Source organism: Hibiscus syriacus, unplaced genomic scaffold (assembly GCF_006381635.1).
Source record: "Hibiscus syriacus cultivar Baekdansim isolate YM2019G1 unplaced genomic scaffold, ASM638163v2 tig00111239_pilon, whole genome shotgun sequence".
Classification (NCBI taxonomy): Eukaryota; Viridiplantae; Streptophyta; class Magnoliopsida; order Malvales; family Malvaceae; genus Hibiscus; species Hibiscus syriacus.
The window spans coordinates 104,837-121,832 of NW_024063031.1; the positions used below are offsets into that span (position 1 = coordinate 104,837).

The 16,996-nt window shown below is 35.5% G+C and overlaps 1 pseudogene; it reads right to left on the reverse strand.

Annotated features, from left to right (window-relative positions):
• Positions 1 to 881: 881 nt before the first annotated feature.
• LOC120157298 overlaps positions 882 to 16,996 on the reverse strand; it is a 77,384-nt pseudogene continuing 61,269 nt past the window's right edge.

Here is a 16,996-nt window from a genome sequence, read left to right on the forward strand (position 1 = left end):
TTGTAGTATTTTCCATGACTTATACTTTTTATACGTTTCTGTTATTGGTATTTATGAAGGATTAGAACTGGGCTTGCTAACGTTGCCTTCTGTGTGTCATTCTCTTCATGTTTCCTCTTTTAAATTTAGCCGGATCTTATCTTATGTTTATGTCTATATGCAGAGATTCTTTCGCAGGGATTATTATGCAGGGATTAATTCCCGTTACAGACGCACATATGATTTTAATGACTGCATATGAATACTGTTTAGCTATGTATTTATGTATTTATTTATACATGCATTGCATTTTATCTAAATTTTTAATTTTCTGACTGCCGGAGGTCTTCCACGGAAGTTACTCTCAACCTGGCGTTGGGGGTAGCCTACTACCCTACCTCCCCCTTACCCCATACATATGGGAATTGGGTTTTGTTGTTGTTGTTGTTGTAAGACAAATCAATCTTGAAACTATATGATACTCGATTTAAATTAATTATTTAATTCAAATTAATCTTCTAATTAGTTAAATTTTGATGATTATAAGAAAATATATTTTATGAATAATTTATATTTCTTATTTAAAAGTATTTAAAATTTATATTTAATGTATCGTAGTATTAAATTATTTTGAAAATCATTTAAATTAATTTATTTTTAACTTCCAACATGGATTCGGAAATTTCCTACATACATTTTACAACGATTTTAAATTGAAGCCTATATTTATAGGAATCAAATACAATTGCACCGCATCCATGATTTTGCTACACACATAATCCACAGTCCTGGTTCACCTGATTTCTTAGAACCCTAAACATAGGAGGATTCGATCTTGATTCTCGATGCCTCTGTTCATTTCCGGGTCATTGGTAAAGCACCGGTCGACTATCGATTACATTCCAAACCCACAAATCCCGGAAAATATGCTTAGGACCTTGTGAAGAACTCATGTGCTTCCTTGTAGCGATCTAATACAACATTATAGAGAGGGTGGATTGGTTCCAAGAGACTCAAATACGGACCTAACACGGCACGAGGCAATGGCGGAGCATCCTCGTCTTCCAACCAGCTACGTTGACACACAGAAAGGCCGCTTAAACAGTAACATGTGTGGTAATGGTCTCTAGACTTACCAGGTTTGTCTCTCAGCCCACCATTCAGGTCCTGTTTTCACAACAGCAGGTTGATTCTATGTTCAATGACACAAGTTTTGACAAATTAGAAAGTGGAAAATATGCCATAAAGTCCCTACTTCTATGAAGTTTTGAATTTAGTCCCTGCACTTGAAAAGTTAATATTAAAATTCTTTACCTTCTCAATTCAAAAGTCACAGTCCAATCGTCGACGAAACTAGTACTTTTTCCGGCGATCACGTAAAATATAATAACTTTAGAAGGAAAACATTACAAACTCAGCATATTGTCGTAGCCGTCTTTCGGTTGGACTCGGAATTGGGCTTCGACTTGAAATAATGGGTTAGAGTCGCCACAGATCGTTTTAAAAAATATTTAGGTAGATCAAACACCATCTTATCTGATCTGCGTTTTACTAGAAATGTGTCGAGTTTGGGAGTCGGTTACAATCAAGGAAGGATTAGCACCCTTGTACTGCCCTTTCGGTACCAATTAATTTGTCGGTTGTCTTAATTTGCGAAAAATTAAAATTAAAATTTAAAAATTCAACTCGAATTGCTTACCTTTGATTGATTGAAATTACCCCTAAACGATCAAAAAAGGTTAGATTTGAAAATAAATATTAAATAAATCGAAGAGAGGGGAAAAATAAATAAATATATTGAGAAAATAACAAAAAAATGTTAAGAGAAAAAATGAAAATGAAAATAAAATGAAAAAAATGTTCAGTCTCAAAAAAATAAAGAGAGTGTAAAAAAATAAACAATATATATATATATAACAATATTAAAAGAAATAAGGAAAAATATTAAAATTAAAAAATATATATATACATATATGTATAAAATAAATAAATAAAACAAAAGGTTTAAGGATTAAAATAGAAAAAATAAAAATTTAAAGTCCCAAAACAGTAAATTATAGAAACTTAAAGGACCAGGATAGAGATTATAAACAAACCAGAACCCAAATATCAAATATTAAATAATACAGGGACAATAAATGAAAATAACCCACAAATTAAAAAAAATAAGGACTAAAATAAAATAAAAGTAGAACATACAGGACCACACAATAATTAAATCAAATACCAAATGGTGACTAAAATGAAACACTTACAAATTTCATAACCAAATTCGAACATTAAAGAAAATAAATAAACAACTGAAATCAATGGTTAAAAGAAAAATATTTCAAACATTGAAACTAAAGTCAAATGTTAATAATAATAACAAAATATGCATGAACAATGCTAAAATAAAATTAATGAAACGTAGGTGCTCGAAATAAGAGAAAATAAAATTCATTAAGTGGAGAAAGTGTCATCGTTTCAGACAGTTCAATGTCTACTGGTAGCGAGCGTTTAGTGAGAGATTTTCCTCTCCCTTTTCTCTAGAGGTCTTTCTTGGCGTTGGGTGTCATCGTTTGTTTTTCTCGGTTTCTTCCATGTTTTTCCATGGAATCCAGGTTGTTGAGGTTCATTGTTGGACCTCAAATCGATTGTTTTTAAACGGGTTTCTCAAGTTCTCAGGATTGGATCATAAGTTTGTTGTCCAAAGTCAATTTAGTTCTTCATCCTTAGTGATGGAAGTTGAAGGTACGAGATGTTTTTATTACCATTGTCGTTACTTATTCATTCTTTGTGTTTTGTAGGGCCTCCTTAAGGGTAGATGGCAATGTAAATCGTTAGAGAGAGGAATGGTAGCTATTGCGAACATTCGGACATGTTTTCATGATAATGGGTTCTATAAGAGAAGGAAGGAGTTTTGGAAGAAAAAAATGGTAAGAAGCCAGAGTTTGTTTAATCAGGAAGAATTGACAACCGACAAAAGAGATCGATGGAAGTTGGGGCCGAAAAAATCAGGAGTTTCTTATAGGGGTAAGAAGGAAGATGATTGGAGCACTCATACCGAGGGAGGAGGGGTGAGTTAGAATGGTATAGAAGCCGGTACACAGTAAAAATTGCTAAAGTATGGAATTGAAAGTTGTTGATGTTTTGGTACATTAGGGTAGGGCTGACCATCCTTCATGAAAGAACGGGAATTAGCTGGTTAGGGGAAATATCTTTAGGATGGAAAGTTCAAGGTAGAGAAGATTTTGGACAGATGGTTGATGGGATAAGACAAGAGTTAATCTTAGAAGTGTTACCAGGATATATTTGGGAAATTTTCTTGGAGACTCCTACGTTGTTCCGGGATAAAAGGTATGCGCAGCAAGGAAGGATTGTTCAAGGCAGGTGCACAAGAATCGAAGGAAGATTTAGTCTATCTTATTGGACAGTTGGAGAGATTTCTTGGAAGAGTCAAAGAAAGGTGAAGTATGAAATATTGTATTTTAAGATGGAAGTACAAATATTATCTCTATTTAGGTGTAAATAGAAAATACATCAAATTTGTGTCCATCAATGCAGTATGGTGTTCTACTGTTCAAAACTGACGGTAGGTGAAACTAGTTGGGACCAGGATAGGAGGGGCAAACTGAAGTCCCGTCTGCCAGAGCAGGTTTACCGAATCTACAGCAACAGTATAGCCTGGAAAGTCAGTGTGTATTTTCTCTTCTATTGGGGAATTGATAACTTGCATAAAAAGTTATTTTTGGCCAATTGAAGACTTCTATAATCAAATTAAAAAGAGTAAAAGGGGTTGGTAAGGATTGGAATTCAGGAAAATCAAAAGGAAAAACAGTTTGTCAGTTTGGTTAGATTCCGAGCCATGATAGAAAAAGAAGTATAGGGGGAAGATTGTACATGCATATCGCACAAACAAAAGGAAGTATATTATCTTTGTCTTTGAATTCTGGAATTACTCTTCTCAAGTGCTCTTTGGCTGATTAGTTTGTGCGGCTGCCTCCGCCCAAATTCCCTCAAACGTCCTAATTATTCTAACCATGTAGGAAGAGGTTGTGGATTTGATGAAGCACCTGAGGTTTACTGAGGAAGAATCAGAGGACATCTCTCCTCCAAGGGTCATTTCTGAAGCTGATCTCTTGGAAATGGACAAGTGGGTTGTTGCAAGGATCATTGGCTATAAGCGAGTTGATTGCGAGGCAGTTATTCAGGTATTATGATCAATATGGGGTTATGGAAGGCTCACGGACTCCAGCATACTGAAAGATAACATGTTATTGTTCAAGTTCAAGACGTTTTCTGATAAGTAAACCATTCTCAAACGTACTCCATGGAGCTTTGAAGGAACTCTTCTGGCGTTAGCACATTTCGATCCTACACTAAGTCTAGAAGAATTTGATTTTCGTCCTTTAGCAGTTTGGGTGAGAATATATGAGCTTCCTTTGGGACTTATAAGACTCGAGACGGCGGAAAAAATTGGAAACAAAATAGGGAAAACTATTGTAACTGACACGAGGTCCGGGGAAGGAAGGATGGGAGACTATCTCCGAGTTAGAGTGGAGATTGACTGTACAAAGCCATTGCGTAGATGCGCCAAGATGGGGCAGCTTGCAAATGGTCAACTGAGAAAGTGTTTGCTGAAATATGAACGGTTACATTCGTTCTATCATCGTTGTGGAATCATTGGGCATGTGCTAACTGAATGCCCGGGGTTCTCGGAACAACTGCAGTAACCCCTACAGTTTAGGGAGTGGCTTCGAGTGACGACTAAAAAATGATCAAAGGAAGGTAGTAGAAGAAGAAGGGAATGAATAATATACATTGAGAATGAGAATCATGAACGTTTCATGATGCTCGGGCAACAGCCCATTATTGGATCGGACAACTAGAGTTCCCCAAGGCAGACCGTGGGTTCTGGGGAGGGACCTATTGCACTCTTCCAACTCAAATCAAGAGTAGGACACAGATCCTACTAACCCCTCCGGACTAGAAAGCTCTCTTCCACGTTCTTTCCCGAATGCCTTTTTGGTTCTAGATAATTCAAGGGAAGAGGAGCAGCACCTGAATCGGACTCCAAGTAGAGGGCTGAGGTGGGAACTTCTAGCTCGGGGAAGAGGAAGAGCGGAGAGCCGAGTAAAGGAAAGAAAAAGTTCAAGCATTTGAATCGACAAGAGGCGAATATCACAAATTCTACCATGAATTCTAAAGTCGGTACCAGCGAAGAGGAGGATCCAAGTGAGATTCCAGAGGAACAAACATGAGATGTTCTGTTAACAGTGGTGGTTGAGGTCCAGCCCCACCAGTCACCGTGATGATTTTGTGCTGGAACTGTCGGGGGCTTGGGAACCCAGCGATAATTCGATAGCTACAGAGGATCATCTCCGAAAAGGGCCCACTGCTGGTATTTATCTTAGAAACTAAGCTTCAGAAAAATAAAGTAGAGTCTATACGACTTGCAACGAGGATGCTCGGATGTTTTTCAGTTGAAAGAGTGGATGATTGTGTGGGGTTGATGTTGCTTTGGAAGGAATAAATTAATGTTTCTCTTCAGAGCTTTTCGAATCTCCACATTGATGTGGAGGTTCTTTGGAAAGAGCACCGGTTCAGATTCACCAGCTTTTATGGTCGTTGTGCGTTGTCGGACAAGAAGCATAATTGGGATATGATTACTCATCTGTCTACTACCTCCTCACTCCCATGGTGTATGGGAGGAAACTTTAATGAGATACTTCATCCAGACAAGAAGAAAGGAGGCCAAAGACGGGTGAGGGTGTATATGGATGATTTTCATAGATGTCTTCAAGGTGATCTGTGGGACATTTGACCTAGGACTGGTTGGTTCTCTTGGGCTAGTGGAACTCGGGCGAAGTCTTTTGTGCGTGAACGCATTGACCGGTATATGGCAAAGAAAGACTGCCAACTCTTGTTTCCGGATTGTTCAGTGGATACGATTCTGACTGCTGCTTCAGATCATTGTGATGTTTTCCTTAGCCTGGAGAGTGCTCCCTCTATTCGATCTCTTAGGAATAACTACTTCAAATTCGATGCGTGCTGGGCCAATGAAGAACAGTGCCGTCACATTGCGAAAGAGATTTGGGAGAACAATGAAGATTCATTCTCTACCAAAGTTATGAAAGTAGGGGACAGACTTAGCAAATGGAAAAGGGTGAGAAGAGGGTCATCAAAAAGTGATGAGAAGCGCCTCAGAAACCACATCCTCCATCTTAACTCGGTGTCGATTTTAGATGAGGTTTGCAAGCAGCGAAGGAAAGTCTTAGTGGAGCTAAAGGATATTATGAACAAGGATGAGGCTTATTGGCTTTAGAGATCTTGTGTGGCGTGGCTGAAAGATGGGGACTGAAACTCAATCTTCTTCCATGCAAGAGCAAACGGTCGTAGAAAAAAGAATTGGGTTGAGGGGTTGGAGAGTGAATGGGGGTATGGTGTGATCAAATGGAGGACATATTTGACGTTTCCTATAGCTACTTCTCCTCTCTCTTTCGATCTTCAGGCGCAACACCCAATGAAGAGATTCTACAAGCCATAGCTCGATGTGTTACGCCGAAGGATAATAAAATGCTCTACCATAATTTCACCGCTGAGGATGTCACCCTTGCTTTCTCGCAAATACACCCTTCGAAAGCTCCAGGTTTTGATGGCCTTTCTTATCAATTTTTCCACTCCTTTTGGGATATTATTGGATGTGATTTTGTAGAACTTTGTTTAAGTCTTTTGAATGGTTCGTCAAACTTTCATTTTGTTAAATGTACTATAATTGTGCTAGTTCCCAAAGTAACCAGTCCAAAGTTAATGAAAAAATTTAGACCGATTAGCCTTTGCTCGGTCATATCTAAGGTTGTGTCCAAAGCTATTGTTAATCGTTTAAAGCCCTTAATGCATGTTTGCATTGTAGAAAACCAATGTGCTTTTGTCCCTGGTAGGCGTATTTCCGATAACATTTTAGTAGCCCACGAACTTATTCATTATCTTAAGGGTTCCAAAAATGGCCCTAATAAGGGAGCAGCTATTAAGTTAGATATGGAGAAAGCTTATGATAGAGTTGAATGGGATTTCCTTCTTGATGTTATGCTTTGTATGGGATTTAATGATTCTTTTGTTAATCTTATTCGTAAGTGTATTAGCACTGTGTATTTCCAAGTTCGAATTAATGGTGATTTGTCAGACCCTTTCACTCGTCAAAGGGGGCTCCGACAAGGGGACCCCTTATCTCATTATTTATTTCTTTTTTACGCTCAAGGGCTATCAGCATTATTTCTACAGGCTCAAAGGAGGAACAAACTTAAGGGCATTCGAGCTAGTATGCGTGGACCGAAGATCTCTCACCTATTATATGTCGATGACAATATCTTGTTTGTTTAGAATATGATTGAAGAGTTGCACAGAATAAAGAGTATCTTGTCTTAATACGAAAAGGCCTCATGTCAAAAGGTGAACTTTGAGAAGTCCAGCATCTTTTTTATCCCTAATACACCTGCTGCGGATCGGTTGAGCTTCTTGAATGAGTTGGGAGTTGTGGAGGCCCTTGATCCAGGGAATTATCTCGGATTACCTCTTACAGTAGGGAAAGGAAACGACCAGCGTTCAACTTTATCAAATACAAGACGACAAAGAGGATTCAAGGGTGGACAAAGCGACTCCTTTCCTTTGGAGGTCGAGAGGTCTTTATCAAGTCGGTTGTTCAGACCCTTCCAGCTTACGCAATGTCTTTTTATTTGCTCCCAGAAGGGATTATTGAAGATATTATGTCTCAAGCAAGGTCTTATCTGCTCCCAGAGGATGGGTGATGATTGCGTGGGAAAAGGTATGACGTTCTAAAAAATTTGGTGGGATGGGTTTCAGGGATCTTAAGTTGTTTAATATTTCCCTCCTTGGCAATCAGATATGGAGACTCATCCATGATGAGAAATCTTTGGCCTTCAAGGTTCTTAAAGCTAAATACTTCTCAGTCACGTCGTTTCTCAAGGCAAAACTTGGGGATAGATACTCTTACGCGTGGGCAAGTATTAGGAAGGCCAAAGACGCTCTTAAGAATGACTTTTTCTAGGGGGTGGGTATTGATAGCAAGGTTAGAATGTTCTCGGATAATTGGGGGGACTCCGGACCTATTCGATGGAAGGAAAGGTACTTGGATTGTGTTGACCAGCCAGTAAAAATGGTGGATTTCTTGATCCCAGGTTGTTCTAGATGGGATGATCACAAAGTAAGAGGAGTGCTTTCAAGTGAGGATGCGTCACAGGTACTCAACACGTTGATTGCACCAGTCTACGATGATAAGATTTTGTGGAGTCATCACAGTTCGGGCTCTTACTCTGCTAAATCGAGATACAATTGGCTAAAGATTCAGAACAGTCCAACCTTGATCGCGGAAGGCATTTGGAATGCAGTGGCTAAGGCGAATGTTCTCCCAAAAATTAGAATTTTCGGATGGCACCTTTTCCATGAAGCTATTCCATCGGGGACAAAAATCAAATAGGCCAATCTTGGAGAAGGCATCTGCCCACTTTGTAATATGTAGCTGGAATTGGCATTACATGCTATTAAAGACTGCCCCAAATCGAAGACAGTCCTCGTGATGTCGGGCCTCCCCCAAGAGCTTGATGATTGGGAAGGAAATTCATGCCTCCAATGGTTAACATGTGTTCAGTCCAAGTTGAACCGAGAAGGTTTTGATTTGTTTCTCGCCTTATTATGGAATATTTGGAACCGACAAAACAAATGTATGCATGATGTGGAGCTTCAATCGGACAGAGACATTATCTTTAAAGCTAGAACCTAATCGGGGAGTTTAAGCAAGCCTCGAATCCACTATGTTGTACAAGTATTGATTATCATCCTCTCAGATCACGCAAATGGAGCAAGCCAATACAAGATGTGGTCAAGATTAATTTTGATGGAGCATATTGTAAGGATTCACATTTAGCGGCGGTTGGTATTGTGGCTCGTGACGCACACGGAATGGTCCTTGGGGGATTGGCAAAGAAAATCGACCCTCATTTTACGGCCGAATCCACTGAAGCTATAGCATTCACTCAAGGTATTCGCTTTGCTACTGGGAATGGGTGGAACAATGTGATTGTTGAAGGCGATGCCATTTCGATTGTTTACAGGTTGTCTAACCAGAATTAAAACAAGACCCAGGACATCTCTACAGTTGGATTGTTGCCTAATGAGGCTAGAATACTTTTAGCTGACCACCCTTCCTTCAAATTGCATTATGTTAGTAGGGAGCTAATAGAGTTGCCCATACCTTAGCTTAATGGGCCTTATCGAACCACAATCCTGTTTGGTTCTTCCAAGATGAATCTGATTGTATCAAACAACTTATAATTGATGATGCTATTGGAATATAAGTTATTATTCCTTCAAAATAAAATTCATTAAGTATCTTTACATTTAAATTACAAATTATAAGGGACCAAAAGTGTAATAAACCCACGCGCTAAAAATATACAGAAGGTCCCTTTCAGAACGACACCGTATTGCACAGGGTATTTAAGTCCAAAAACCCAGTTTTTCCAATTAAATCTCTCATTTTTTTTCATTTCAGTGATAGGAATGAGAGAGAGAGAGTTGAAAACTCTCTCAACCTTCCTCGTCGGGGAATAAATCGATAGGAGACGCCAGCGTCAACCATGGCAGTTCACGGGGAATACTGCGGCGGCGCACGGCGGCTGGAATAAAACCAAACCCCCAATGCTTCTTCTCACCTTCCCCAACCCGAAACCCAACTTAGTTTCATCTAAAAATCACCCTAGATTCGTAGATCTAGCGCTTTACCTTTCGACGATTCGGAGACCGGTGATTCTTCGGCTTCTCAACGTTCCTCCGACTATAATATGAAGCGATTTGTCTCTCCCTTCTCTCCTATTTCTTTTTCTTTATTTTATTTCGAATCTTTTTTTATTTTTTTTCTTTTCGAAACTCCCCTATTTTTGAATGATTTTTCCCTCAGTCGAATCTCTCTATTTTTGTATGATTTCCTCGTCGTATCTTTTTTTTGTATTTTTGAGTTTACATGTTTTATTTATAGTAAAAAAGAGTCTTATTTTTAGAGAATTTGACTCCGACTGAACTTGTTTATTATTGTTTTTTTTTTGTTTGTTGGTGTCAAAAACCACATTTGTTGTGCCGAGAATAACGACCATGGGTTACTGTTGTGGTGAGGAGTCTTTGGATGAGGGGGATGTGACTGGAACGAGTATGCGACACTGAGGAGACTAACTTGCTAGGGTTTCAAAAACCCTAACCTTCAGGGCCGATTCAGGTTATAATTCGGGTCTGGTTCGGGTTGCAGCTTCGGTTCGCTCCAGCAGGTTCTGGGCTGCCTGCATGTAACAGGTCCACTGCTGGGGCTATGGTTGGGTTTGTAAAACGTTGTTTGGGCATGAACATGTAAAAATAAAATTAATGGAAATATATATAATTATATAATATAATTTTTAATATTATATAACATAATAATATTAATTGAAACGGACGAAATTAGGTGTCTTCAGTTGCCCCTCTTTGCTCATTATCGTGTTACGAAAATAGAGCAAGGATTAAAATACACAAATTTTGTCAATATCAAATGTCCTCTGTCGTAGAGTTGAAATCCGATGTTAAGGCTGGTCACGAAACGACTCCCTCGTCGTGAGGTCGAGTTAAACTGGAAAATTTTGAGCACGATATCCTTCGTCGCGAAGTTGAAACCGAACTCAAAGCTTTGGCAAGTAACTCATGGATTGTCCTCTAGTCTAAGACACTTCGTCTTGAAGCTGAACCTTGACCTAAAGACTTCGGTATTGTTGTGTTACAGATAACTCCTTCATCGTGAAGTTGGGTCAATCTTGTAACACCCCAACCTGTATCTGACCCGGATACGAGTCTCTGGTGTCACATTGACTTTTCAAACATTTTTCTTTATAAAATGACTCAACTTTAAATTCCTAATTCAACAAAATGATTACTTTTCATTTATTTAAAATCAATTGGTTTTACAAAACATGTCAGAGCTTATACAAATTAAATCTTTAGACTACATGCCAACTACACTCTATATAACCAAATACATATACTCAAATACAATTCTGATATGATTTGTGGAAAGGAGATCTGACATGTCTTACTCATCTTTGCTTTTCTTCTCGCTTTCTAGAACCTACGTGTGAAACACTCACACGCTAAGTCTATGACTTAGTGAGGCATATAAAACATATAATATAAACTATAACTTCTACAATGAATGCATGTTTCATGCTATCATATCATACAACCTCATATACACTTTCATAAAATAAATACATACATACATTTATATCATCGTATCATATATGAGTGTTTACTATTTCATATTCTTATAATCATTTATTTTACACCACTTAGCTTATATCACATTTTACTGTCTTCATTTATGTCGTTTTATTTACATAATTCCTAATCATATAATTCTTATCACAAATTCACATATCTTACCTCTTAATTCCATATGTTTTTATTTAACATTTAACCTATAAATTCTTGTTACACATTTATATCATATTCTTGTATACTAATTTCTTATATTCTATTAATTCATTTGTCACATAATTTTGTTACATAACCATATATTTTCATAATTTATTGTTATATGATTCCCCTGATGTTCTCATATGATTTCTTAGATCCTTATACTAAATTTCATATCACTTAAGAATTTACCAAGTTTAGATCACAGTTCTATTTAAACGTATAGATATTCCTATACAGTTTATCTAATATACTCTTGTACTTATTTATACATGTTTCCTAGTTAATATACTATCTATTTTATATCAATTCTCATTAATCATATCGTCCACCACCTCATTACTTGTATATATATTTATATACAATTATAGAGTTCACTATAAGTCTTATGTACTTACTTATAACATATCATATAAGTTTATTATATTCTCTTACATTCAAATATATCATACAAACATATTTCACTTATAAACTATAACATATGCAATAAATGCAACCCATATACTCATATCCAAATGCTCAATCACATATAACAATTATATTATGTTTATTTACATTATCTCTTTATTAGCTCATGTACCCTTTGTGAGAACTAAAGATATGTGAGTTCATTGAGGTTGTGCACTATGCTGTCACCACAGCTCGTATAAATTCCCACTAGGGGCACTGAATATTTGTCCCAAAGGACCACTATGCCCCGAAGGACCACTGATAATCCCTCGACTCTTGGCATGCCAATTTTACGTCTAGCTCTCAATTCACATAACATGGGCATTTTTTTTATGTCATTTCACATATTCACATTCATATCACACAATTCTTTCACATAGCTCTTTATCACATTTTCATATGATCACATAGTCACATAGTTCACTTTCATATAATTCACATAAATCATTTATACTCATTCACAATTACACTAACATGTACTCACTTATATCATATATCATATACCATAACATATAACACATACAATCATATTCAAGTACTAAGTCACACACCACAATCATATCAACACATTATCAATCTTAATCACATAATCTATGTCATACTTATGCACATATACAAATCCTAACAAACACATGCTTGTATTCATGAATTCATACACTTTAATATGGAAATAGACTCATCGCATGTCTTATTTCCATAAAACTTCGTATAACTAGTAGTAAGCATTCACCTGGCATCACTAGTCAATACCGATATCTTATCTTATCCTCGATGATTATTACTTGTCAACTTTTCTGAACTTTGCTCTCGATCAATTTTACTTGCCAATTGTTCGGGAACTTGTTTAGGCTCAATATCTACATAAATATAATTCCCAAGACAATTATCAGAAGCCTAAACATTATAACTCGATCTTTAACTATTTAATGAACAAAATTTCCATTTTCCCTTAAGTGGTATCGATAACCCTATGTATGGTACCGATACTTCCCTTTAGAAGGGTATCGATACACGACTAGGTATCGATACAAAATTTAAATTTGATTTACAGGTATCGATACTTGACTAATGGTATCGATACCTATGGTATCTATACCCCTTCTTTAGGTATCAATTCCTCATGAAGATGTTCTTCAAAATTGGTCTTTGGGTATCGGTACCCATTCATAGGGTATCGATACCCCTTGTCCAGAACAGGCTGTTTCACCCGAAAAATCATCAACACTTCACTAAAATTTCATATATAAAGCTTCTTTCATACCACCAAACTCAACTATAAACAATTTAACTAACTTCTATCATTCCAACACCTTATTATCTTCCACGTATCATCCAAATTCTTAAAACTAAGAATCTCACTAAATTTTCCATGTAATTCAAACTTTGATCTAACACTTATAACTTCTTATTCATACCTATGACAAGTCAAATTCAACTTCCAAATTCATTTAAACCTTCTTATTCACATTTTCACTTATGCACTTCTTACATTAAATCCTCCATAATTTCCAATTATTTGAGTTTTAAGCTACCTTAAGTTTTTCTTAAGCTTTCTTAAGTTTTTCTTAAGCTTTCTTATCACTCCATAAATCAAAACCAACTTTAAAACGAAATAATTAACCAGTTTAAGACCAACTCACCTTTAGCCAAGCACTCACGGGAGGAAGAAGATAACTCCAGAGCTTTCTTTCATTTTTCCTTCCACGTGGTTACTTCTTCTTATAAGGGGAAATAAAAATCTTTCTTGTCAAATAACCATTATACCATTTACTCCATCAATTATTTACGAAACTATCCTGCACAAAATATTACCAATTAAGTCCCTAATTTTTTTAATTTTTTGGATTCATGCTTCAAAGTTTTCAAAAATTCTATTTTGGTCACTAACCCTACTTTTGGGATGTTACAATTCTCCCATCATTTTAAGAAAATTTGTCCTCAAATTTTCACTTCACACACAAATAAGAACATATCTTCTAATGTTCTCATGTTTCCTCCTCTACTTACTTTTGACTGTTGAAAATCCATCTCATGTCACTTATCATATAAACAGTTACATTCATTCTTAGTACTCAAGATCATAATTCAACTGATTCCCTTCATCATATATGATTAAAACATACACTTTACAAAATCAAACAATCTCTTTATGCAACCTTACCTATTTTTCCTATTTCTATATCAAACTTATAATCCATGCCTCAATATAGCTTTTATCATATCTGATCCTTAACTTCTTCAAACGTACAAATCCTTATCTTCTTCACTTTTCAAATTTTCTTACCATATAGATCATATCTTTTCTTCCTGTTTCAAAATTTATACTCATCTCTGATTATCGATCTTAAGAACAACTTCATAACTTTGACGTTTAACTTTTCTTTTACTGAACCTCATTCTTTACCATCTCTTGTACTTGTATTGCCTCTACTTAATTCATCAGATACCAACTTTAAATAATTCCTTAATCTATTAAAATACTTGTTCTACTTTCTTAAAGCCCCCTTCAAACATATAAATCCTCATTTATTTGACTACATAATATCTACATAATCATAATTCATAAATATATTCAAATCCACTCCATATTTAATTAACCTATCCTTTTATCTTTTCCAAATCTTACAACTCTATCACCTTTAAAATTACAGCTAGTCAATAGTAATTGTTCAATCTAGGGCACAAGCCCTAATTAACCAATCATATACATCATTTCCAATCGGAATTAACCCATCAATAATTTACATAACTTATCAAATATGCATTCCTACTCATACACAATGCAATTTTCTGAGTTCAAACTCAAGCATTACAACTTCTTTTATCTTACAACTGATCACTAATGTACCCATTCTTAAACTCTTCAGAACAATATCTACATCACTTGATACATTTTAGATACTTCTTCTTTTTCTTGAAATTATATAATTCCTAACATAACATTCAATCTAATTCACCATTTTCATATCTACAATTAACTTCATACCTATCTTATAACTCCTTATTTAATCTTCCAGTACCAAACTCTACTACTTAAGTGGGTCTGACTTTCATCGAATTTGATCTTTCAACATGAAATACAACTGATTCTAACCAAGGTTGTTTTGGAAACCCATAATCTCTGTCTCTTTTTTATAATACTCATCTTTATAAATACCAGTTCTCTTAATCATTTTGAGCTCTCTCTCTAGAACTTTAACACCAGTAACTACATCTTGAAAAAGGAACGATTTCAACACCAATAACATTCTTTTAATCTGAGTGAAAATCCTCCACCAACTACTTGCATAAATCGTTTCATTTAAACCAACTTAGCAACTATTCATTCAACCTATCAAACTGCACTCTTATCTATACACAATATGATTCCCCTGTTTCAAGCTCATAAGCTATGGCTTTATATATCTGATAAACTCTAAACCCTAGAATCAACTAAACTTTAGCTCTGATACCATTAAATATAACACCCCAACATGTATCCTACCCGGATCCGAGTCCTAGGTGTCACATTGACTTTTCAATCATTTTTCTTTACAAAATGACTAAACTTTAAATTCCTAATTCAAAATAATGATTAATTTTCATTTATTTAAAATCAATTGGTTTTACAAAACATATCAGAGCTTATACAAATTAAATCTTTAGACTACATGTCAACTACACTCTATATAACCAAATACATATAATCAAATACAATTCTGATCTGATTTGTGGAAAGGAGAATCTGACATGTCTTGCTCATCTTCGCTTTTCTTCTCGCTTTCCGAAACCTACGTGTTAAACACTCATACGCTAAGTCTATGACTTAGTGAGGCATATAAAACATATAATATAAACTATAACTTCTACAATGAATGCATGTTTCATGCTATCATATCATACAACCTCATATCCACTTTCATAAAATAAATACATACATACACATATATCATCATATCATATATGAGTGTTTACTATTTCATATTCTTATAATCATTTATTTTACACCACTTATCTTATATCACATTCTACTGTCATCATTTAAGTCATTTTATTTACACAATTCCTAATCATATAATTCTTATCACAAATTCACATATCTTATCTCTTATTTCCATATGTTTCTATTTAACATTTAACCTTGGTCTTTTCCTCTATTTAAAGAATTATATGGAAAATTATGTGACAAATGAAGATGTTATTCATTTATGTGTCAAATTCATATACATATATTTGTCACATTCTATTAATTCATATGTTTCCAAATTCACATTTATATCATATTCATGTATACTAATTTCTTATATTCTATTAATTCATTTGTCACATAATTTTGTTACATAACCATATATTTGCATAATTTATTGTTATTTGATACCCCTCCTTTAGGTATCGCTACCTCATGAAGATGTTCTTCAAAATTGGTCTTAGGGTATCGGTACCCATTCATAGGGTATCGACACCCCTTGTCCAGAACATGTTGTTTCACCCGAAAAATCATCAACACTTCACTAAATTTTCATATCTAAAGATTCTTTCATACCACCAAACTCAACTATAAACACTTTAACTAACTTCTATCATTCTAACACCTTATTATCTTCCACGTATCATCCAAATTCTTAAAACTAAGAATCTCACTAAATTTTCCATGTAATCCAAACTTTGTTCTAACACTTATAACTTCTTATTCACACCTATGACAAGTCAAATTCAACTTCCAAATTCATTTAAACCTTCTTATTCAAATTTTTACTAATGCACTTCTTACATTCAATTCTCCATAATTTCTAATTCTTTGAGTTTTAAGCTACCTTAAGTTTGGCTTAAGCTTTCTCATCACTCCATAAATCAAAACTAAGTTTAAAATGAAAGAATTAACCAGTTTAAGACCAACTCACGTTTAGCCAAGCACTCACGAGAGAAAGAAGATAACTCCAGAGCTTTCTTTCATTTTTTTCTTCCTTACCACGTGGTTACTTCTTCTTATAAGGGGAAATAAAAATCTTTCTTATCAAATGACCATTATACCCCTTACTCTATCAATTATTTACGAAACCATCCTGCATAAAATATTGCCAATTAAGTCCCTAAATTT